Below are 25,911 nucleotides of genomic sequence, written 5' to 3' on the forward strand. Positions count from 1 at the left end.
AGCCGCTGGGAGAGATCATCAGGAGGTTTGGACTGGGTGTCCACCAATATGCGGATGATACCCAGCTCTACCTCTCTTTCAAATCAGAACCAGTGAGGGCGGTGAAGGTCCTGTGTGAGTGTCTGGAGGCAGTTGGAGGATGGATGGTGGCTAACAGATTGAGGTTGAATCCTGACAAGACAGAAGTACTGTTTTGGGGGGACAGGAGACGGGCAGGTATGGAGGACTCCCTGGTCCTGAATGGGGTAACTGTACCCCTGAAGGACCAGGTGCACAGCCTGGGAGTCATTTTGGACTCACAGCTGTCCATGGATGTGCAGGTCAATTCTGTGTCCAGGGCAGCTGTTTACCAGCTCCATCTGGTACGCAGGCTGAGACCCTATCTGCCTACGGACTGCCTCGCCAGAGTGGTGCATGCGCTCCATGTGGGGCTACCTTTGAAGGTGACCCCAAAACTACAACTAATCCAGAATGCGGCAGCTAGACTGGTGACTGGGAGTGGCCGCCAAGACTACATACCACCGGTCTTGAAAGACCTACATTGGCTCCCAGTACGTTTCTGAGCACAATTCAAAGTGTTGGTGCTGACTTTTAAAGCCCTAAATGGCCTTGGTCCAGTATATCTGAAGGAGCATCTCCACCCCCATCGTTCTGCCCGGACACTAAGGTCCAGCGCCGAGGGCCTTCTGGCGGTTCCCTCACTGCGAGAAGCCAAGTTACAGGGAACCAGGCAGAGGGCCTTCTCGGTAGTGGTGCCCGCCCTGTGGAATGCCCTCCCAACAGATGTCAAAGAGAGCAACAACTACCAGACTTTTAGAAGGCATCTGAAGGCAGCCCTGTTTAGGGAAGCTTTTAATGTTTGATGGATTATGGCATTTTAATTTTTTTTTGGGGGGGGGAAGCCGCCCAGAGTGGCTGGGGAAGCCCAGCCAGATGGGCGGGGTATAAATATGTTGTTGTTGTTGTTGTTGTTAATTTATTATTGGATTAATATGGGAAGCATTCATCCACAGAACATTCATAGAATTGTAGAGTTGGAAGAGACCTTGAGATTCATCTAATCCAACCCACTGTGATGCAGGAATATGCAGTAGTCCCATACAGGGATCAAACCTGCAACCTTGGCATTATTAGCAACACGCTCTAGCTGACTGAGCTAGCCAGGCAGGGATTAATAGCAATGTAAGTTATTAAGGATCTCCTCCCAGAACACTGATGGAACAGTTTGCTATGGGTTTGCGAAACAGAAGAAACCAAATAGCTCTGTGATTCTCTCAGGATATTGCCTCTAGAAAGATGAAATTAGATATGACCATGCTACTTTTTAAATGATAAAACAAATGGGGGCTCTTTGCTGAGAATTGTTGGAGGCAACTGTAAATGTTGGAGCTGGTGGAGGGGAGAACCCGGTGAATTTTGCAGGAGAGTCACTAATGGAATGACCTTGTGTGGACTTCCCCCCGCCCTGTAAGCAGGTGCTGTCTTTGATAAATGACGCCTGTAAATCAGGGCTAATGTTCGACAATCCCATCTGACACGTAAAGTGTAAGTGCTCCTGATGAACTTTACAAATGCCAGCCAGCAGGTGCATTTTGTGCCTATTAACATTCATAGATTTTATTATAAATCCTGAAACAAAGAAATTTAGCTTAATGGAAATGTTGACCACCCTGTGAACACCTATTAGGACTGAGCCTTTGTCTGTGTGATCACTGTCGCTGCTCACTGAAGGGGAGCATCACTATGATATATCAAATTACTAAGAACAAGATTGTGTAAAATGGGATGGTAAATGTGAACTTCTTACCAGTCAGTATGCCAGAAGCTGGGATTGAAAAACTGCACTGGATAAACTTTTTCTTGAAGGTTTTGAAAAAGGGCCCGTATGCGGAGCTCTCTAGGTCTGAAACTCTCTAGACAATTTATAGTACAATATGTATATTGTCAAGGAAGAAACATAACAATTTGCAGCACATCAGTTAAGCAGATAATAATTTATTATTATTGAATCGCTTCACTTCCAAAATGGCTGCCAAGCTGAGGTAGACATTTTAAGAAAAAGAGTCCACAATTCCTTTATCCAAATCCACATTCAATTCACAAGGGGTGTGTTATGTTGCGGGGGGGGGGCATGTTGTTGGTTTTTCAGGCAAAGATGAAATTATTTGGGTGGTGTGTGGGGCGTTCTTATCATTTCCTTTTTTAAACTTTGAATGGCAAACACAGTATTTTGTCATTGGTTGTGGTGGCAGCAACAGACCTCTTCTCATCTTGACGTGGTCTCATTCCAAAGCATTTTGGGAAAAGGAAACATTTTGGGAAACAACAACACACACTGCCACAAGTGACAGGAATAATACATTAAAAAATTGTTTGAAGTTTCTTGAGCCTGCAGTCCCGTACACACTAACCTGGAGCAAGCCCTTGTGAATTCAGTGGCACTCGCTTCTGAGTAGACATGCATATGACTGCACTGTAAATATCCCAGTGTAAAGAGGTTTACACAGGAAAACGTCTCTGTGGGTTGACTTGAAGAACTTACCCAGTAGGCGGGTCTCTAATTTTTTTAAAAATTAAAATTTAATCAAATTATTCAAATATATTATCATTATAATTTTATAGCATTGTAAATGTACCCATGCTTGCTACCCCAAATTTGCTAGTGCTGCTAGGCCTTGGTCGGGGTTCAGTCTGATTCTTTTCTTTCTGTATAAGAACAAGCATTAAAGAAGCCTCCTAGCTCACTCGCAGGTCCTTTATAAGACCAGTAGTAACAGCTGACCCTGGAGAATATTAATCACTCTCAGTTCTACCCGTGGACTGCCATCTGTCCAGATTTTAATTTGCTCTCAACTAATTTTAAGATGTATTTTAATTAATTGATTGCCTGTTTTTATGTTCTTATGTTCTTTGTATACTGTGTTAGTTTTATTATGTTAGCTGCCCTGAGCCCGGCTCCAGCCAGGGAGGTCGGGGTACAAATAAAAAAATTATTATTATTATTATTATTATTATTATTATTATTATTATTATTATTATTGAAACAAAATGCACTCAGCGTGTGTTCAGAATGTCTGGATAAAAATAAAAAATTCCCTTCTCGCTTAGCTGCCATTCCCTGGAAACAATTCCAGTCTGATTATCCCCTGACCCTGTTTTCCTAAATCAAAGCCTACCCTCCTTGTGGAATGGGAAGAGAGCGAGGAAGAGCCTGCCAAGAGTTACAATAGTATTTATTGCTGTTTTGTTTTCTAAAATAGCTCCTTTGCCTTTCATAGCTGAATGTGAAGCAGAAATTGGAACTGTTGTGAACTTTGGCAGTTGTTCCTGTAGAGGTTAAAAACATTGCTCGGATGCTTCTATTAAATGGGCAGTGCTTTCTTTCTCCCTCAAACCCTAGATACAGTTTTTTTAAACTTAAAATGTTTATTGCCCACTCTGTGTCCAGTGGATAAAAAAACCCCTCATTCCACTAATAAAACAAGCAAATGGATAAAACCATCATAGCAACAACAGTCTTAAAATGCTGAGCAGCTGATTTTCTTATCATTACACAGTGGAGTTAAGCTTTCATAAATGTGGAGAAAATAGCCTGGTCTTAACCTGGTCCCAAAACTGAGTAAAGGCTGGTGCTAGTCAGAGCAGGAGCCAGTCTACTGCTATGGAGAAGCCCCTGTCTTGCATCACTACACAATGTTTGGTTCCCAGAGGTGGGATTGTAACAAAGGCCTCTCCAGAAGGTCCACTGCCCAGGCAGAATGAAACTGAGTGAGGTGCTTCTGGGATCTGAGCCGTTTAGGACTTTATACCTCACCATCAGTGCTATGTGATTCCATCAAACTGCTCTACCCAACAGCTGCAGTAGCTATGCAGGCATAGACAAACTCGGCCCTCCAGATGTTTTGGGACTACAACTCCTATCATCCCTAGCTAACAGGACCAGTGATCAGGGATGATGGGAGCTGTAGTCCCAAAACATCTGGAGGGCCGAGTCTGCCTATGCCGGAGCTATAGTTTCTGGGACACCTTGTTTTGCGTTATTTTATTACAAATAAAATAACTCAAGTGGTACTTGCTTCTGAGGAAGTTGAACTACATCTTGGTATTGCTGGCATCAATTGGGAGGGATGGACCTGTCAACAGCCATGGGGTAGCAAATCTAAAGTCACTCAAATGCTGTCGGGATGCCAACTCCCAGCAGCCTCAACCAGCACAACCGATGTTCAGGGATAATGGGAGGGATTATTCCATTATCTTCAAGCTCTGGAGGGCCACAGCTTCCTCGCCCTGGGTCTGAAGAGTGGTTCTCGCTGTCAAGAGTAAAACAGAGTGTCTCTCTCTTTCCTTGGAAAATTGTGTTAGCCCCACGACAACAGAAGCAGCTGCTGTTGTGCTGGATCTCTTCAGCAGGACTGAACTGTAATATTGCTACACAGCAAAGCCAGCAGCAAAATCTACTGTGAAGCTTTAAAATACAGAGAAAGGAAGCTGGCACAAGGGGGTGGGGAATCACATTATTTCAAAGTCACCCTTCTGCTAATCATCCCAGCAGGAGATGGACCTTGGTTGACCTTCATCCTCCTGACAGAGATATCACGGAAGCAATTTCTCCTGACACTTTCTGTAATTGTCTCTCTTCATTCTGTCTGAAACAGTTCAGACTCCTGAATATTTTATATATTTTGGGTGATGTTGGTATTTATGCTGCTTAATTGGAATGTGTTTTTAAATTTCTCCCTTCCAGCTTTGTAGCAGTTGATCAAGATTTCCACTTCTGACAAAGGAGAAAGATGAATCTACATTTTTTTAAAACGCACCCACCCCACAGTTTTAATGAGTTCACTTTAGAGAAGTAAACCAACTCGAGGTTCACAGATTAGTTTCAAAGAACTCTTGCTTCCTTTTGCTTTAAGGTAGTCCTGTGCCAACCCTCCTTTCTCCTCAATAATCTTTGCACCCTGCAAAAGGGGTGTCATGCCATCATATCTGGAATTGCTGATCACAATACTGTCAAGCTAGAAATGTATTTTCTGAGCCTGATATGGACAAGGGAATGTGTATGGAACCTGGCTTCCATGTGCTTCCCTAAGTATCAGGAACTGGCATTGCTTGAACCTGCCCGACATCTTTCTTCTTTTAGTGCTACAGCAATTCTTTGGATCCTTCCATTCACCAAACGTATATAGTCTTCCAAGGGAGGTCTATCTGGCCTTTTAGAGAGCAGCAAGAATGGCCTCATCACAACAAGCTAGGTAGCATTTCATTCTTAATAGATGTTCTGCTGTTGCTTGCTTTCAGTCATTGAATTTTTAGATTATTTCTGTGACTTTATAATAATAATAATAATAATAATTTATTATTTATACCCCGCCCATCTGGCTGGGTTTCCCCAGCCACTCTGGGCGGCTTCCAAAAGAATATTAAAATACTGTGATACATCAAACATTAAAAGCTTCCCTAAACAGGGCTGCCTTCAGATGTCTTCTAAAAGTCTGGTAGTTGTTGTTCTCTTTGACATCTGGTGGAAGGGCATTCCACAGGGAGGGCGCCACTACCGAGAAGGCCCTCTGCCTGGTTCCCTGTAACTTGGCTTCTCGCAGTGAGGGAACCGCCAGAAGAATAAATACAGCACCACCTCCACCACCACCACCACCACAAGAGTTTAGCTCCACACCCACAGTTGCTGTTCTCCTCACTCTCCCATTTGTGGAGGGCAAATCTGAAGCTGGTGGGAGAGGTTGCCCAAAGTTGGCCTTTGGGCATTTGGAATGCTCCCACCTACAGTGACATACTGAATATTGTTCTTGTGAAGGCTGTTTGCTTTCAGAAGTTTTCCTTCCATGAATTGGAGGGCAAATGGAACGGTAATGGGTTGGAGCTCATCCTCACAGCTGCCCCTGCTCCCTGGTTACCTAACATGGGATTAGAATGCCTTGGGAGGCCTTTAGTCAGATCCCTTCATTAAAATTGGTCGTTATTCTGACAAAGGGGGCAGGATAAAATGCCACAGGTCAAAATAGACCTATATTCTCTTCACACTACCCAGCAGCGTAGAACCACACACCGGGGAAGTGGCTCCCACGGCACTCATTTGTGGGAGAGAGAAGGAGGTGAGCTCAAAGGACGCCACTATGGTTAACTAGGAGAGTTCTGAGAATATAATAGGGAAGAAGATTTTCACCTCTTGATGCATTCCATAAGTGAAGGGGGCACAGAGCACCAATGTTGGCACAGTGCATGCAAATCCACAATTAGGTGGTTCCAGAAATAAAGAGCAAGTTGCTAAAGTTCCTTTATTTAAGGAAGTTCCTTTATTTAAGGAAATAAACCCCTCACATCTCCAGGTAGAGCTGGGAATGTCCTCAAACTCACACCACGGAAAGCCATTTCTAATCAGTGCAGACAGCACTGAACTACATGAGCCATTGATCTGATTCAGTACATGGCAGTTTCCTATGCTCTTCTGCACATCAGAATCAGGCTACCAGTGAGAAGGCAATGTAACGTACAGCTGGGGGAAATTGCCTAGAAACGAAATGCAGTTTTTTCCGTACGTCCCATCACTGCTGAAGATGTCAGTAAGAGAAGCCTGCTAGAGTGTTTGAGCTCGATAGTGGATAAAATATGTATGGGATCAGTGTCACTTATTATTAACTCCATTGCCAACATGTTGGTGGTTTGGGAACTGTAATTGCCAATGACTGATTTAAAACACTCTCTAAATAGCGTGTCATTTGAAAGTGATCAAAGAGTGAGGCAATAGCTAAGCAGATGCTTCGTGTCTCTGGCATCTGTGTAAGGATCTGTTTACACTCAGGTAGCTCAGATGTGAAGTACTGACTTTAAAAGGTGTCACTGAGGAAACACATTCATAAACTGAAACAAGACAGCCACACAAATTATTTCTAAAATTAAGCCAGTAATTGCTACATGCCTTTGTAAACTTGCCATGTTGGGGGTTTTTTGTTTGTTTTTTTACTATACTGTTATGTACAAAAGCAGTTGTGATTAAAAAAAAAGTAAGCTGAGGCAAGGCAGCCCAAATATTTCATTTGCATCATATTTCATTTAATTCAATATGCCCAACTTGGAATATTCCTTCCCCACCCGTTTTGTGTAAGGAGGCACAGAATTCTCCACAAGCTCTTTTGGGCTTCTCAAAATACCTTTCACGCTTATGTTAATAAGTCTTTCTCCTTAATTCAACCACCTGTGATACAAGCATTGTTATGGCTGTTGGGAATTGTAGCCCAGCAACTCCTGGGGAGAACCAAATGGGGAAGGCTCCTGGAACCTTATAAGAAACTTCTCTGAATTTATGGATACTCCTTTCTCTTCCCATATAATTTATTAAAATGTTTCTCTTGGACCAATGAATTTTGCCTGATGTGATGTTAGACTGAGTCTTGTTTTGAGTCAATTGCATCTTTTCAAACATATTGTTAAAAACTAATTGCATTTAATCTGCGTTAAAAAGAATCTCAGCATATCTTTCCCACTGTTCTAAATGTTTATTTCCAAGAAACAGAGTATCACATTCTAACCCCCACATCTCCCACTTAACTAAACTGGAGAACTGTAAAGCTTTATGAGAGGTCAAGAGATCAGCTGTAACCACATAGTTTCTCTTACAAGGAAAAAGACCCTGCCAAAATAAAGTCTCATGAAAGAATTAATATCATGGTTTATTATTCCTCTCATAAGTTGGCTAAAATCAGTGTGGCTAAAAGTTTCAGAGCTGTTGGTTATTTTGGTTCCTAATGTCCTTGATGTGCTACTTTGCAATATCCCATCTGAGGAGTTTCCTCAATACATTCCTTATTCGTTCTTATGTAGCTGAAGCTGCAAGAATGTGGGAGATGCCTGCTATATATCTCTGACGAAAGAGCTTTGGAAAAATATTTTTGCAAGCAAGGATCTAATTAACTGCAACAGACGTTTGCCACATTTTTTAAAAGAATGAGTGATTACATGAGTTTAATGTAAAACCAGTGGAACTAATCATGCAGAATTTCATTTTTACCGGCACTTTCCCTTTTGTCTTGCTACAAGCTGCCACAGCTGGTGGTCCAAAGGCAAACAGGCAGCTGAATAGCTTGGTCTGCATCTTGGCAACATGATTCTTAGAATGAGGAGCGTGGCCAGAGTTAGAAATCTTTTGGGCTCCTTTCATCACTTGATCTTTACTGGATCAAAAGCTGCAGTACCCTTCTCAACCATCAGCAGTGGTGGTGCTGCAGCACATCAAAAATTTGGCCTGCAGTTCTTTTCCACTTGTAAGCTGAACCTAAAGCCCCTCTTCCGTTACATAGGCACATAGGAAGCTGCCTTATACTTAGACAATCAGCCCACCTAGCTCAGTTTGGCAGCTGCTTTTCAGGGTGTCAGACAAGGGTCTCTCCCAGCCCTATCTGGAGATTCTGAAAAAGAGATGTGGTTCCCTAGACGCAGGCATGGCTGCCACCAGGAGGTTACACCAAGTTGCACACAATAAAGTTAATGGAACATGAGTTGCAATTCCAGCAAAATATTTTCTGCATTAGGTTTCAAAAGTTGCATATAATTCTGACAAGCTTATCTCTAGCTCCCACATACTTCCCCTGCTCTGCCCTCTTGCTTGTTGGATATGTTTCTTTTTCTTCTTCCCCATCAGGTTTTGCCCAATATGATATGAAGAAGACCTTGAACGTGGATGAAGCTGTTCTGAGAAGGGAAACAGATTCCTCCAACCAGGAGCCAAATGGATTTAAGTGTGCTTGTTCCCTTGGGTTGTGGTCACAGTTGGATGAATTTAAATCCCACATTTTCTCCCTTGAGGCTAGACATGTGTTTCCCCCTTAAAACTGGGGGAGACCCTCTGAATGCCATTCACTGGGGGAAAACAATGGGGACAGGAACAGCTGGTGGGGTGGGTCATTGCTGCCTCACTGGCATAGGAAAGAGAGGCTTCCTTCATTCTCTTGGTCAGGGGTCAGTGAACTTTTCCAGCAGGGGGCCGGTCCACTGTCCCTCAGATCTTGTGGGGGGCCAGACTATATTTTTTGGGGGGGGGAAATGACTGAATTCCTATGCCCCACAAATAACCCAGAGATGCATTTTAAATAAAAGGGCACATTCTACTCATGTAAAAACATGCAGATTCCAGGACTGTCCGTGGGCTGGATTTAGAAGGCAATTGGGCCAGATCCAGCCCCTGGGCTTTAGTTTGCCTACCCATGCTCTTGGTTATGAACTTTTCATAAGAATGTCTGCTGGGCTGGAGTGACCCATGTTCTTCACCCTGAATCTTAAGTATAATTAGGGTTGAAAGAAACAAATTTTTGGTTCTCTCAGTTTCTCGTTCTTTGCAGTCTTAAATTCCATTCTCCACAGTTCTGCAGCAGCTTGAACTTTTCTTTTTAAAAATGTTCTGCAATGTGAATTTCTCTTACTAAACACAGATCTGTTTTAACTAATATATTTTTTGCATGACATTTTCACTAGTATACTCATTTTTATGCACATTTTCCTTAATATATGCTATTTTGGAAGCACTGGTTGGAGAACCACATCACAATATTTGGAAAAGTGTGAATTTTGAAGGATGGCTGAATTTCACAAAATGTTAATTTGATAAATACAGCTTTAAATGTGAGCTGAGTCGATTTTCTCCCCATCCCTAATTTACAGACTTTGAATAATCAACACCACTATGTAGACCCTTAAAGGCAAAGAGACAGGTAGAACCAGTGTGTATTTGTATATTGTTGATTAAATTGTTATTTCTTCTTGTTCAAAGCTGGCAACATTGCCAATTAAGGGAAGAAATGCAACTGATGTTCCGAAAGTGCAAAGCCACATAGTCTTCAGTAGTAAATATCACCACCAAGACATGTGTCCCACTTATTCTTTAGTTGGCCCAGCCCTGTTAATTACTCAAGTTTTATTTCTACTTGGTGGCTACTTGCTTTGGTGTTAAGATGCTCATTGTCTTCTTCTCATTTTTTAAACTCCCTGCGTATGATAGTCCTCCTGTTAGTCTTCTCCTCTCCCCTAAGATTATGAAAATGCTAGAGCACTGTGCATGAATGGGAAGGAGGGAAGAAGCATCTCTGTTCCTAACCCACGTACACCAAACTGGATCTGGATCAGTCAAGACTTAATAGAAATGTGTTCCAGATGTTGAAAAAAAACCTATAGATATGTAAAAGAAAGCAGATGGAGGATTTAAATGCAATTGGAATGATTCCATATCTGGGTGTGTGTTTTTAATGGATTGAAAAGAAATCTGGGGAGAAAAATATTTCAACAAGCTGATAAATCACTCCACCAGATAGTCTGTCAACAGAGGTTTAAAACATCATTTAGATTTCCGTGGAAGAGGCGAAGTGGATGCCATAAACCTGTTGACGATCCCCCAAGAATATGTAAGTACAGTCTAGAATTGGCCACATGAGTTAAAGATCAGTTGTGCTTGGGTGAAAACCCAGTATGTGAGATACACTTAAACATAATTTTGTTGCCTGGGGGACTCTTTGACTCCATTTTCCACATTTCTCCTGCTGCCTCTGACACTATTCCATCTGTTCCGTTTACTGAGACCCAGTTAACATGATTGATGGGCTTTATGCACGGTTGTGGGGAATGAGGTTGAACACAGTCAAAAGTCTGCTAAAGTAGCTTGAGACTGAAAGGCCATTCCTAGAAATATGCACTACATCCAATGGAGATTTTATTTACGATATAAATTGTTTCTTCTGTCGGTTTCATCATGAATATCACAGACAAATTATGAGAATTGTATTGAGAGTATAGGGGCGCGGGTGGCACTGTGGGTTAAACCTCAGAGCCTAGGACTTACCGATCAGAAGGTCGGCGGTTCAAATCCCTGTGATGGGGTGAGCTCCCATTGCTGCCAACCTAGCAGTTTGAAAGCACGTCAAAATGCAAGCAGAGAAATAGGTACCACTCCAGCGGGAAGGTAAACGGCATTTCCGTGCGCTGCTCTGGTTCGCCAGAAGTGGCTTAGTCATGCTGGCCACATGACCCGGAAGCTGTATGCCGGCTCCCTCGGCCAATAAAGTGAGATGAGCGCCGCAACCCCAGAGTCGGTCACAACTGGACCTAATGGCCAGGGGTCCCTTTACCTTTATAGAGGGTATATGTAGGCAAAAATTGAAACTAGCTTCTTTAAAACACCCACCATCCTAAAGAAACTAGCTTCTTTAAAACACCCACCATCCTCTTTCTGGTTTTAATCCGTATGGTTTAAGCATACAGAATAGACACTAGGATGAACAGAAACCAGAAACGTGATGTCTATTTGGGATATACAGGACTAATAAGCACCTGCACTTTATATAAATGGAGCTGTGAAATAAAATAAAAATATCAGCAGAAATTGCCGTAATATTAGATCGTTTACACCACAATTCTATACATGCCTACTCACAAGTAATCCCACCTACAATCTCTCACACGCACACAATAAGTGAATGGGTGAGTTCAAAACATTTCAGAATGGTCAACCTTTTATCACAGTATCCGATGTGGTGCCCTGCATATATTATTGCAGACAGCTAGACCAGTGGTCAAGGAAGATGGGAGTTTTAGTATGATGACATCTGCAGTGCATCAAGTAGGCTACCCCTGCTTTCTACTGTAAAATAATACATGGAATATGAAGTGGTCCATTTTTGCGGGGAGTGGGGAGTTCTTATACTTGACACCCCCTTGGAGTATCTTATTATTCCAAAGAACAGAACAACTACTGGACATAAAAAGCATTTCCACTTTAAAGCCAAAGTCCTCCCTCCCAGCCAAGCATAATATGGAGATCAGTTCTGTGTGCAGTAAACGTGATAGAGGATAACCAATCTTGTTCAAAAGGTTCAACACTGGGGTGGATTTCAGTCCTTGCTTTGGACTCAAGAGGAGTGTGCGAACCAACCTTCCTATGGGTTTTTCTCAGAATAACGGTGTTGCTGCTGATTTAAAAAATGGAAGGGAACTCTGCGCACAGATTCTTTCCTACCACATCATTCCTGGTTTGTGATCAGACGCCACAGTGGTGTTCTGGTCCAGGCACACTGTTCCCAATCCCACCTCTCCCACCCTCATTATTACAATCACTTAAAATGTATTCCCCAGCTGAGAGCGGATGCCTCAAAGAACAGATAAAAGTGTCCCTTGAGCTCGCTTAGAATTTAATGTGTACGAGCAAAGTACTTTCCTGTGGCCAGACTTTGATATTTTATGACTGAGGTTCACTTCATTTTACTGTTTAGCCAGCACAATTTGTTCCAGCTGGAGATTCTCATTTGGAAAGGAGAGGGGCTGACATTGTCCTGTGTTCATGCCACACATATTTTGACATGAGTATGTTGGGTTGGATCCAGGCTACGTTAGTTGTACTCATGTCCCACTGACATCAATGAGACGGACAAGGCATTATTTAATGTGCCCTGCTGATTTCGATGGAAACTAAGTGCAACTAAAAGTCTGGGTCCAAAAGCAATATCATAAAGCAGGGAACCTTTAAAAATATGTTTCCCATAGACAGCAATAGACATCACACTCCTCCTTCCTCCCAGAACCCAATTAATCTTTCCTGGACACACATTCTTTCTCTCACTCATCCTCTTCCCACTCAGCCAGGCACATAAAAAGATCACATTAATTAATGGAAAGAAGATAAATAGTCAGGAACAAAGTAGGGGGTGAAATGGGGGAGAGAGAGCTTGTCATACGGAGAGAAATGAGCACTTTCTAAAGTTAAATTCTGAGAGGTGGGGAAGAAAGGCATGGCTTGGCAATAGGTCCCAGCAAGTTCAATGGGATTTGCCTGTAAATCAGAAGCCCCCTCTTCACATGTAACCAGTGCAGTGCTGAAAAGAGTCCTTCTGTTGAGCCCCTTACTCAAAGGCACTCTTCCTCCTGCCCCCACACCACTGCCACCATCGCGATCGACACAATGCCAGCAGCAGTGAGCCAACTGCTTTAGCTGAGATTCCTACATTGCAGGGGGTTGGGCTAGATGAACTGTGGGGTCCCTTCCAACTCCACAACTCTATGATTCCATGACTGTATGAACAGAGCATCCCTGTGTGATTTTAACCTCTGGAAGACCAAGCTAGTGACACCATACAACTTAATAAGGAACTTTAGTTCGGTTGAAATTCATTATTTTCAGAAACAAGGAAGGGTGTCTACTGGCTGGTTACTGACTCTTTTTGGGGAAACAGATCCACCCTATTAGAGTTGCTAGGCACATTCCCTAAAGTGGAGGAGGATACGGAGTGTCTGTGTGCATATATATGGGGGGGGGGAGGTTTTGCATTCCAGGGAAATGAGCTGCGGAAACTGTAGAACTAGGACTCCATGGGAACATTTAAATGATAGACTCACATTCTTCTCCCCCATGTAAATCAATCATTTTTCTGACATAGGACAGGTACCCTTTTTCTCTATCTGCCGTTCATTAAGTCCAGAGACACAAAAGGATGGCTAGTATTCTCTTATTGTCTCAACATTACGTTTGTGAAGACAAACACAAAAATGCCACTGTTTAAATAACTCGGTGCATAATATTTAACATCATATTAAAAAGTGTGATACCCCCCCCCAAAAAAAAGAGGGCAAAAGAGGACATAACCAATTTTGCATAAAATCTTCACACACAAACAAATCTGTAAATATTTACTGTAAGTTACACAAATATATAATAAATCTCCCCAGAATGGGGAAGAAGACTGTGTGCGGATGGCACATGTGCCTATTGATGCCCGCAGAGTCTGCTGTTCTGGTGCTGATGGCCAACTTTAAGGCTCTCCTTAAACCCAGCCAGATGGACAGGGTATAAATAATAAATAATAAAGTTAATATTATTATACTTATTGTAGTTATTTATCTTTAATCAGGGCATGGACTGAACAGGTGTTCAAATAAAAGACACCTAGGACTATTCTCTTACAAGTCTTCTGACAGCGGACTCTGTAAAGTATGTCTAGCCTAACTGGTATGTAAATATTTTAATTGCAAGCAACTACAGCAGCAATGATTGATCCATGCCCCATTCAGTCAGATCCTAATTATTTGCATTTTATTTATTTATCGAAAACATTTATCACGTCCCACTAGTTCTGCATACAAAGCAAGAAACACAGTGGTTAAAACCACAATGAAAACATACAGAGATCTCAAATATATTTGAAATCAGAGCCTCTTGCAAGTCAAGTAGTGTCCACATACTAAGAATGTCTCTGCCTAGGCGTGGGCAAATCTGTAAATTTCAGTTCCTCTCAGTTTCTCAATTTAATGTATATTTATCCTAATGTATACATTTTGCATTAATTGTACATTTTGCATTAAACGGCGTTTCTGTGCACTGCTCTGGTTTGCCAGAAGCGGCTTAGTCATGCTGGCCACACGACCTGGAAGCTGTACGCCGGCTCCCTCGGCCAATAAAGCAAGATGAGCTCCGCAACCCCAGTGTTGGCCACAACTGGACCTAATGGTCAGGGGTCCCTTTACCTTTTTATACATTTTGCAAAGCAATTTCCTTTAATATGGTGCATTTTCATATTTTATTTTCGTTAATATATGCATTTATTTGCAAACGACATCTTAGTATGTGCATGTTACTTGGCTGGAGAACTGCATTGCAAAATTCAGATATGTGCTAGTCCGAAACATTTGCGTATTGTTTCGGAAATGGCAAGATAGGTAGGTCTGCCTTTAAATATGAACTGAAATGATTTTTTCTTCCATCTCTACCTCTCCTCCAAAAGCAAAACAGAGCTGTCGATTGTATGATAAATATATAAACCATGGGATTGTCCTTGGTGGAAAAGGTCAGCTGGAGCATTTGGCAAGAGCTTTGTTTGAAGTTTCCTGTGCATATTATATTTTGAAAATACCAAGCAAGGAAAAATGTCGTGGGCAAATATATTGTTTTTGAACAACTACTTGGTCTTTATATCCCTCGTTTTTCCCTCCCACAAACATATTTAATTTTATGACACTCCACTTCCTCCTTAAATTCAATTTAGATCAATTTAAGGCTATTCCACTCCTTCCTTTATGTTTCAAATAATCTCTTACCAAAAAAAAAAGGGTTCCAAGGAGACATAAATCACCCAAGGAGGCAGTATATAAGGAGCCATTATTTGTAAGCACAACATCCTGTTCCGTACATCACCATTTCCCCCTCCGCCCCAGGACTCATAATACAGATATATGAGGAAGCATTGGAACAGCTTTGTGAAAAACAAGCAGCGATCCAGCAAGTGAACTTTTGCTCATGATTTTAGCAGCTGAGATATACTGCTCTTTCCCTTTGCATCCATTTCCCCCTGAGCATGATTTATAGCGTGTGCGTATGTGTTTGTGTGTCTTTAAAGAACACTTTACAAGCCATGTGTCTCGTTTCCCAATATTAGACCCATCAGTGAATATCTCTTCAGTGTAACCAAAGCAGCCATGTCTTCAGTACATTATCAACATTTTAAAGGTCCACCTCTGGCTTGTCTAAATAGACAATTCTGCATGGGGATGCGCATACACACACACACACACACACACACACACACACACCTTACAGCCTTTATCCTGAGTCATAAACAGGGATGTTTGAAACTGCCGCCTCCTATTTTTTTGTCTTACATCTCTCAGGGCCCATCTGTACTATACCGGTGCCCCCATCATGTTCTGGGCCCCTGCGCGCATAGTGAAATTGTGTAAAGTGGTGAGCACCCACTAAAAAGCTTCTAAGAAGCCTCTAAATGCCTATTTTTGCCTGCTCTCCAACTCTCTCTCCCACTCCCTCTCCAATCTAGACCAAAATATCTAGAGTTGAAGCTCTGGGGTTGGCTGGGGGCTGGAGGATGTGCAGGAAAGCTGCTGCTGCTGCACTACCCCACATGTCAGCTGTTAGGCGGGGAGGCTGAGCAACCTAAACAAAGACCTGCTGTGCCTCAGGTCTCTTTGGGGTTTCCTCCACCCTCACTGGGAGGGTCTCTTCACAAACTGCAAGAACTCTCCAGCTCTCTCCTACCATTTCCTCGCATGACCTGCAGGTATAGGGTGGTATACAAATTTAATCAATATTAATAAGTGTTTCTTTCCAGGTGTAGCACATAAACATGGTCACACATGTAAGTGGGGGGATGCATCATATCACTTCAGACATTCATGACTTCTGCCAAAGAACCATGGGAACAGTTGTTTGTTAAGGGTGCTGAGAGTTATTAGGAGACCCCTCTTTCCCTCAAAATGTAGTAAGATATTTCTCCCTGTTGTGGCTGGTCATCTCTGTTGCAGTTTCGGATCTCCCAGTGGGTTCCCAAGAGTCAGTTGTTTTAGTTTAGATTGATGTTTAAGAGGAACTGACCTATTTGTTCTGGGCTGCTATAAGAAATGGATTTTAAAATTGTATATCTGGTGATGTTTTTCTGACGTAAACTGCTTAGATATTTCTTTGACGTATGAAGCAGCGTACAAGTTGCCACCTTCTCTTCCTTCTTCATCTGGAGCCATATTTATTTCTCTTGGTCTCCACTTGCTTCAGTTTGCCCCAATTCACTTTGGACTGACTTGAAGATGAAACTTGACTATCTTTCTCCCATATTTTCCGTTCCATTCTGAGGCTTCCCTCCCAGCCAGCCCCCTGATCCCCAAACACCCTCCCTGCCAGATTCCTGCTCCTCAAAAATATATTCTCCTTTCTCCTTAATGCTTTATTTTAGCTGGTGGCTAAAATAAAGGTCTGTCTGTTCTGCCTTGCCTACCAGGTTGCAAGGCCCAATAGCCCATGGGAGATGTAGTTCACCCAAGAGCCAATTCAATTTCAGTCATCCTCAAAAGATCTATATCTTCCACGGTCCACCAGACCTCAAGCCCTCCCACACTATGTAGGAATGAGCCAACATGCTCATGTTTTTGGGAGGAGATGGGGAATTGGGAAGAGAGGGAACTACCTTTCCCCCTCTTTTGAGGTGAGCTTTTGCAAGCCCCTGTAGTTCCTTGGAGAATTTCACCAGCATCCCTGTTGACATGACTGGAAAACAAAAAAGACCGCAGTAGCCACACAAGGTTTGTGAGCTCATCCTTGGATTATTGGGAAAGATACTTCCCCACACCCAACACTGCCACACACTGACCCTGGGCTCTGCAGTGTAGCTAAGTCCTATTTAGTACCTATTTCTGTCCAAGGGTTTCTCTCGGAAGAAGGCAACATAATGCTCCAGAGGTCAGAATTCAACAAGCTATCGTGGACCTCAATTCAGCTAGTGTGAATGAGCTGCAAATGATAAACTGACACTAATTAACCTCAGGTTGACAGGAAGTGGTGAAACTGCAGTAACCTGATGTTTTATAGTGAAGCAGTTCTCGCTCCTTCAAATAACAGTGAAATCTACCCTCAACATACTCTTCTTTGGCTGAATAGCTCAAAGCCTTTTTTTTTGCCACTTAAGGTATCATTCCTGCCCTGTCAATGAGAAAGCAAGCGAATGAGGATAGACTCTAATGATCTACAGTCATGCTATGTTATGGACAGGCTAGCTGAATAAGATTGTGAGTGGATGGGAAATGAGGTGGTTATGGAGCCTGTACAGCAGGGGTAGCCTTGCAGATGTCGCAGGACTATAACTCCCATCACCCCTGACCATTGGCAATACTGGCTGGCACTGATGGGTGTTGTAGTCCACAAATATCTGGAGGGCACCATCTTGATTACACCAATGGGGATTGTCTGTTTAAACAAAACAAAAAACCCAAAAAACTTTTCTTGTATGCTTTTATTTTCTTTTTAGATAACAGCAAAAACTTCAGCTGAGCAAGCAAAACCCCATCTCCTGACAATTAGCAGCACAGCAAAGCATGTCTCACTGCATTACCAACACAAAAAGTCACCAGATACTCATAAAATTTCGCTGAATATAATCAGCAGAGAAATACACTCTTTAAAAAAATGGAAGAACTGAAGATTTGGATATTCATTTTACTGGTGCTATGACTGATATGATGGGATATATTATTATTATAATTATTATTATTATTATTATTATTATTCAGTGCTCAAACTTAAGAAATGTCTGGTTTTGCAAGTATTCCATCAGCATAAGTGAATGATGCAAATGGGCATTTGATTCTGTATTGCAAATTTCCTTTTCTGCTTCAAGTCCCTTTTCCTTTTGTTTCCTGGTTTTATTTAGTTTGTGAGCCCAGGAGCCATATCAACAAGTGATGTATTTAGGTGGTAAAAAAGGCTGAAGTTTATGTAGAACAATAAGCTGACTCTGTGCCCTTCCTTATTGGCATTGTAAGGACAATATCTGGCTGTCACTGGAGTTGAGTGTTTGCTTGTTTTTCATTTTTGGCTCTAATTCTTTAGCTTCCTTTTGTCACAAAGAGAGATAAAACAACCCCACTTGCACTCTTAAGTTGTAACTCAAAGTCATGCAGAAGGGTTGTAGAGCACATGCTTTGCATGGAAAAGGTCCCAGGTTCAATCACTGGGATCTCCACGAACCTCCGGGGTTAGCGCCATCAGTAATGGCGGAATTCCTCTGACTAGGAGGAATTTGCTCTGTGGGAAGCAGGTCTGGCCGTCACGGCGAAGGCGGAGACCCTTCAAAAATCACAGGCGGGTGAAGCCTGTGAACGTGGGATTCGGCGGGCACCTTTCACGCCCCCCCTACTCGTGGGGAACCCCGATTTTGGGGCTCCGGAGCGAAGCGGGGTGAGTGGCGCGGTGCTGTGAATTGGCTGCTTTTTCCACAGAGCGAAGCCGCACAGCCGTTGCCAGAGAGCGCTGACTTTTTCCTGTGGACAATTGGATTTTAAAAGCAACTACCCGTGAGTAGAATAAATTGGAAGTTTTTAAAGGAAAAAAAAAGACTTAATTCGGCACTGAAGCGGGGAGGCTCAAACAGGAAGTCCGCCTTCCGTTTTTGTAAATAGATCAAAGCAAAGAGCCTGCAGGCTAAAATCTCGGAAAATTGATCGGAAAGGACTAATTTCTCAACATTAAAAAAAAAGTAAATTCCCCCCCTTGGAAGTAGGGGAAGAGGGGGGAAGTTTTGACTATATATACCTGCAAGAGAGAGGGAAGGAAGCTAAAATTCCACCTCTCAGAACCTGGGAACGGGCTGCCAATAGGACAACAAGACTGCCGTTTTCTGAAATGCGTTTTGACTGTGAATAGACCATCCGCTGACAGCTAGCTGAGTAAGAGAGATACATTGTTTCTAGCTGCCCCCTTTGATCTTAAAAAGGAGAAAAGTAACTGAAAAGTAACTGAAAATTGAAACTTACTTTCTTGTTTGAGTTGTGTTTTAAAAGGTGTTATTTTGGATTAATGCAAGAACAGATATCAATTGTTTCCCCCTAGAGGAAGTTTCTGAAACTGTTGCAAGAGTTGGATCAGGGGAATTTTCCATTGCCAAGATAAAGCTGTGTGACTGTGGGACTGACCTTGGGTTTCTTTTTGTTTTTTTTAAAAAAATGTTATGGCAGATGGGAAAGAAAAAGTAGATTCATCATTCCCAGCCAAAACAACAAGGTCTGGGAAGCTTTGGCAGCGAAGCGCGTCTGCATCCGGCCCTTCTGCCTCATCTGCGGCTGTACCAACACAATCTAAATCAAGAGGAATGTCATCAGAAGAAGCCCTAGCGCTTGCATTAAGTAAGATAAATGAATCATTGGAACAACTTAACAAGAAAGTAGATGCTACAAATGCAAAAGTGGATGCCACAAATGCAAAAGTGGATGCTGCAGTTACTAAAATTGATGCAAATACAGAAAGCATAAATAGTCTGGGACAAAAGGTGAACACCAACACAGAAACCATTGAGAAACTGATACAGGAATCCAATTCGACACGACAGACTGCAGAGGAAGTCAAGGAAAAAGTTGCTTCTGTGGAATTTAAGGGAACACAATTAGAAACAGAGAGAGTTCCAGCTCTTCAGAGGCAACTTCAGGACCATAAGCTGACGCTTTCTATGATTGAGCTGAAGGAGAAACAGACAAATTTGAGGATCAGAGCTGTACCTGAACTGGAGAAGGACAGTTTGATAGACTTTCTCACGCAGGAACTTGCAGAATTTTGGGAGCTGGATTTGGAACAAGAGGAATTTAAAATTGTGAGGACCTTTAGATTGGGAAGAGGAGGGAAGAAAGAGAAGAACAGAATAAGAGACTGTTTGATTACCCTCAGATCCAAAGAAGAGAGAGACCGAATTTTGGGTTGGCATTACCAGAAGACATTGGTAATACAACAGTCAAGAGTGGAAATATTCAAAGATATCCCGAAACATCTTTTGGACCTCAGGTCCAATTACAGAGATTTGGCTGCCCTGCTGAGAAGGAACCAAATCATTTTTAGGTGGGAATTTCCCCAAGGCCTATCCTTCAGCTTTATTTTTTTATTTTTTATAAATATTTTTTATTATATTTTCCAGATACAGATATATAGTCAAATATAAGAAGAAGATAACAGAAAAAAGAAGAAAGAAATAAAAAAATCCAACAATCCAAAACATTTTTCCATAACCAACCGGACTTCCCCACATCTCCCTCACCCTGCATTCTTTACAATAAAGATAACAGCAAATTATTACCTTGTTTCGTGCATTCCTTTATAATTCCAGATAGTTATATTTTAGGTTTAAGATACTTATTATCAATTTACTCTTGCCCTGAAATAAATATAATGTTACCTTAAACTTTAGTCCTTTCATAATTGTAACTTAATTTTCCATATCATCAAATCTTATTGCTGAAGCAAATTTTTCCAAATCATGCAAGTTCTTAAGATTCATATAACTTATAATATTTTTGTAAATAGTCCTTAATTTTTTTCCAGTCCTCTTCCACTGTTTCTTCTTCCAAATCTCGGATTCTGCCAGTCATTTTGGCCAATTCCATACAGTCCATCAATTGCGTATGCCACTCTTCCAGTGTGGGCAAATCTTGTGTCTTCCAGTATTTTGCGATGAGAATTCTTGCTGCTGTAGTTGCATACATAAAAAAGGTTCTATCCTTCTTTGACACTTTCTGGCCGACAATGCCCAGGAAAATGCCTCTGGTTTCTTGGGAAAGGTATAATTAAATACCTTTTTTAACTCATTATAGATCATTTCCCAGAAGGCCTTCACTTTTGGACAGGTCCACCAGAGGTGAAAGAATGTCCCTTCAGCCTCCTTACATTTCCAACATTTGTTATCAGACAGGTGATATATTTTTGCAAGCTTGACTGGGGTCATGTACCACCTATATATCATTTTCATAATATTTTCCTTCAGGGCATTACATGCCGTGAATTTTATTCCGGTGGTCCATAACCTTTCCCAGTCCTCAAACATGATGTTATATCCAATATCCTGCGCCCATTTTATCATAGCTGATTTGACTATCTCATCCTGAGTGTTCCATTTAAGCAGCAAGTTATACATTCTTGAAAGTACCTTAGTCTTTGGTTCAAGCAGTTCTGTTTCTAACTTCGATTTTTCCACCTGGAATCCTAATTTTTTATCCATTTTAAAGACCTCTTGCATCTGAGCGTAATGTAACCAATCTCGCACCTTGTCCTTTAATTTGTCTAGGCTCTGCAGCCTCCAATTGTCTCCAATTTTTTCTATTAACTCCCAATATTTTGGCCAAACAGCCTCCATATTGAGCCTTAGCCTCTATTGGTGATAGCCACCTCGGGGTCTTATTTTCAGCCTATCCTTCAGCTTTAAAGGAAGGAAAATAAAAATAAGATCAGTAGAAGATAAAGCAATGTTTTTGAATAATTACAAGGAAGATCTGCAGAAGGAACTTGGAAAAGAGCCAAGAGCGTCGGACAGAAGATGACCAGACAGAGGACTAGAGCAAAGAGCATTGGACAGAAGACCACCAAAAAGAGGAATAGTGGACATTGCAACATTACCTTTTGGACTGGACCGTCTAGCGACACCGACACTACCAACAGAAGAAGAGCAGGCATTGGGTGCAGTTGGTGGAAAATCAGACTAATTACATCATGGCACTGCAAGTATTAAGCTGGAATGTGAATGGACTGAACTCCCCGGAAAAAAGGCGGAGAGTCTTTCATTTATTGAAAAAAGAACAATTGGACTTGATTTGTTTGCAAGAAACACATGTGACAAGGCTACACAGGAAGATATTGAGTAACAAAAGATTGGGCCAAGAATTTATTTCATCAGATAAAGTTAAAAAAAGAGGAGTAGTCCTTTATGTAAAGGAGAGCCTATCACCGAAATTTATATTTAAAGATGACCAAGGAAGATTTGTTGCAACTGAAATTCAATCACAAGGAGAGAAATTTTTGATAGTAGGCATTTATGCACCAAATGAGGGAAAATCGGAATTTTACAAGAAGTTACATGAGACTCTGATGGACTATATGGATTACAATATGATTTTGATGGGGGACATGAATGGAGTGGTGTCTATAAATATGGACAAGGCACTGAGACAGGTAGTCACCAAGGATGGTAGACTTCCAAAAACTTTTTTTGATATGACTGACAATATGGATTTAGTTGACATCTGGAGAATTTAGGAACGAAGAAGTGACTAAGAAGGCCCAAAAAACCTTGAGAGATTATTTTGAGATTAATATGAACACCACTACTGAAAAAAGAGTAATTTGGGACGCAAGTAAAGCAGTTATGAGAGGATTTTTGATACAACAGAATGCAATTAAGAAGAGAGTTCAAAATGAGAAAAAAGATAAGATTTTGGAGAAAATAAAGGAAGGAGAGAAGAAATTGAGAGTGAAACCAAAGTCGCAGGAGATCCTGAAAGAGATAAAGTTATATCAAGTACAATATATGAAAATGATGAACCAGGAAATAGAATGGAAAATTAAACAGATGAGACAAAAGACATTTGAATTGGCAAATAAATGTGGGAAACTGCTGGCTTGGCAAATGAAAAAAAGACAAAAACTTAATACCATTACAAATTTGGAAGTGGAAGGAAAAAATATACAGAATCCAGTGGAGATCAGAAAGTGCTTCCAGAGGTACTTTAAACAATTATATACACAGGAGATGCAGAAAGAAATGGACATTGACCGATTTTTGAAAACAAATGGATTTCAAAAAATCTCTCAAGAAAACAAACTAATGTTGAACTACAAAATAACGGAGCAGGAGGTAGAAGGGGCCGTCCAGAATATGCAGTTGGGCAAATCTCCAGGACTGGATGGTTTGACCTCAAGATATTATAGATCTCTGAAAGAATGGTTAGTACAGCCATTAAAAGAAGTTTGTAATGAAATATTGGAAGGGAAAAGGTATCTGAAGAAGTGTGCATGCACACGAAAGCTCATACCAAGAACTAACTTAGTTGGTCTTTAAGGTGCTACTGGAAGGAATTTTTTTTATTTTGCATAAGAACTGTTACACTCATGCAGTAGCCTCCCTTAGTCTTTTAGTTTGCAGCAGCTGTAAGAGAATAAAGTTATGCTTCAGAGCTTTTTTTCATGTAGTTCATACTCTGCCGAATTTGGTTCTCACAGCTCAAAGTTGTGGGTCCGTTGCACTTAGACCTGCTCTCCCGCAGTGGAAGGTCTCTGGAAGTGCTTCCCAGTTCGCCTAGCCCAGTCGGGGCAGAAGAGGTGGAGCCCAGTCGTTGGCATTGGCTCAAAGGTGAAGCTGACACTACCCTCACCTGGTTTAGCCGGCCTGTTGAAGCCATTCCTGGGGTGTGGCCACTGTCACGAGGAGCCACAGGTGGGAGCTGAATCCAGGGTGGGGACCAAAGGTGGACATCTTCCAGAAGGATCATGACCTGCCCACCACCAGAGGTGCTACCGCACCCCTAACGCCCATCTCATGTCACAGTTGGTCATTATCTACATTCACGTAGGTTTATTTAATTTGTCAATCACCTTCCCCAACAAAAAAATCCAATAGAATAACAACAAGGGTACTTGTTAGCCACCAGGCCAGACGTTCTCTTACATTATGGCTAAGACTGAATTCAAAATTCACCTTTAAATGTGAACTGAATTTAACCCCCCCCCCCAGCATTTTAAAGCGACATAGTCATTCTATGCTCCTCCCTTGCTGTTGTATCCTTTATTTCATTTATTTATGAACCATAAAATACCCCAAAATGATTTAACAACAAAAACAACAGCAAAACAAATATCAGGACAATTTCAGTCCAACTGGGATAATAAATCTCCACCCACAATGTTTATTTGACGAGGAAGGCTTTCTACACTGATGTTTTAGTTGAGGCAATTTAATTCTATTTGCATTAAATTTGCATTTTTAAAAAATGTGTTCTTGTATTCTAGTGTTCTCAGTCTGCAAGCTGCCTTGGGGGCCCTTTGGGGGGCTGAAAAACAGGGCAGGCATTATCTAAATAAATAAATAGTTTAGTATTCACAAGCGACAATTTTGGATTCCCTTTCTTTCCCCCTTTAAATCTAGTTACATGAAGGGTTCTGGATGAATCAAGGTTTGATTCATTACACCCTTTTGTCCAATTTATCCATTCCTTGTGCAATGCATCCACGGATTCTTCTCACTGCTGCCTCCAAAAAAACACAATACATCCCAGACTAAATAAAATATCTAAATGAGATAATTAAACGTGAAAGGGACTAAAAATTATTTACGGTACACTGTGGTGACAGGGTGTGTGTGTGTATTATCTCTATCCAATCTTCACCGAACAACTTCTCCATAAAACTTTTGCTATGGAGCTATGGACACAAACAGATAAACAGTTTCAGTTCTTCACAAAATTGTCAGGTCCTTTCAAGAACAAAATTATCCTATGACAAATATGCAAGTTGCAACACAAAAATTGAAACCTGTAAAAGTTTAGCTTAGCTATAAAGCACAGTTTCATTTTTCACGGTTCCCCAAGTGGCAGGAAGTTCCAGGGCAGCTCCACAGCATCCGTTTTTCTCTGAGAAGACGCAGAACCGGAAAGCAGAGACGTGTGGCTTTGCTGTTTCTTTACAAATAACGCTGATAAGAGGCAGAGCCGTGGGAAGTCAGGCAGTGTGTTGCTGGAAAGCACAATAAATCCACAGAAGGAGCACTGTAGCCTGCCCAAGGTGGCCCTTTTGCTAGTTCCAGAACTCTTCCCCCTAGCTTTGCTTGTTAATTCTGCTTTGAAGCCAAGATAAGAACAGTCTGATAGCTGCACATTGTCCATTTTTTAAATAGTAAGGTAAAGGGACCCCTGACCATTAGGTCCAGTCGTGACCGACTCTGGGGTTGCAGCGCTCATCTCGCATTATTGGCCGAGGGAGCCGGCGTACAGCTTCCGGGTCATGTGGCCAGCATGACTAAGCTGCTTCTGGCGAACCAGAGCAGTGCATGGAAACACCCTTTACCTTCCCGCCGGAGCAGTACCTATTTATCTACTTGCACTTTGACGTGCTTTCAAACTGCTAGGTTGGCAGGAGCAGGGACCAAGCAATGGGAGCTCACCCCGTCACGGGGATTCGAACCACCAACCTTCTGATCCACAAGCCCTAGGCTCTGTGGTTTAACCCACAACGCCACCCACATCCCTATAATACAATATGCAGTTATAAAAACACAAGTCACTACAAGTATAAAGTAAGTACAATCTTGAAGTAAAATCATTCCAAATGGAACACTAAAAATTGAGCAAAAGAGGTGGGTCCCATGGAGCAAATTTCCTTAACTGTCAAAGGGTAAAGAGGTGTGTCTTCGGCATGTGATACGTACAGTACAGTGGTACCTCGGGTTACATACGCTTCAGGTTACAGACGCCGCTAACCCAGAAATAGTGCTTCAGGTTAAGAACTTTGCTTCAGAATGAGAACAGAAATTGTGTTCCGGCGGCGCAGCGGCAGTGGGAGGCCCCATTAGCTAAAGTGGTACTTCAGGTTAAGAACAGTTTCAGGTTAAGAACCGACCTCCA

At 41.9% G+C, this 25,911-nt stretch overlaps 1 protein-coding gene across 1 annotated transcript in view; it reads right to left on the reverse strand.

Moving 5' to 3' along the window:
• Positions 1–14,384: 14,384 nt before the first annotated feature.
• The window catches only part of LOC308595986 (guanine nucleotide-binding protein G(t) subunit alpha-3), a 267,616-nt gene continuing 256,089 nt past the window's right edge, over positions 14,385–25,911 (reverse strand). Inside the window, exon 9 of the transcript XR_014012251.1 lies at positions 14,385–14,488. The gene's annotated coding sequence lies outside the window, so the exon portion shown is untranslated. The remainder of the gene's footprint in view (positions 14,489–25,911) is intronic.

Source organism: Podarcis bocagei (genome assembly GCF_964188305.1).
Source record: "Podarcis bocagei genome assembly, chromosome: 10".
Classification (NCBI taxonomy): domain Eukaryota; kingdom Metazoa; phylum Chordata; class Lepidosauria; order Squamata; family Lacertidae; genus Podarcis; species Podarcis bocagei.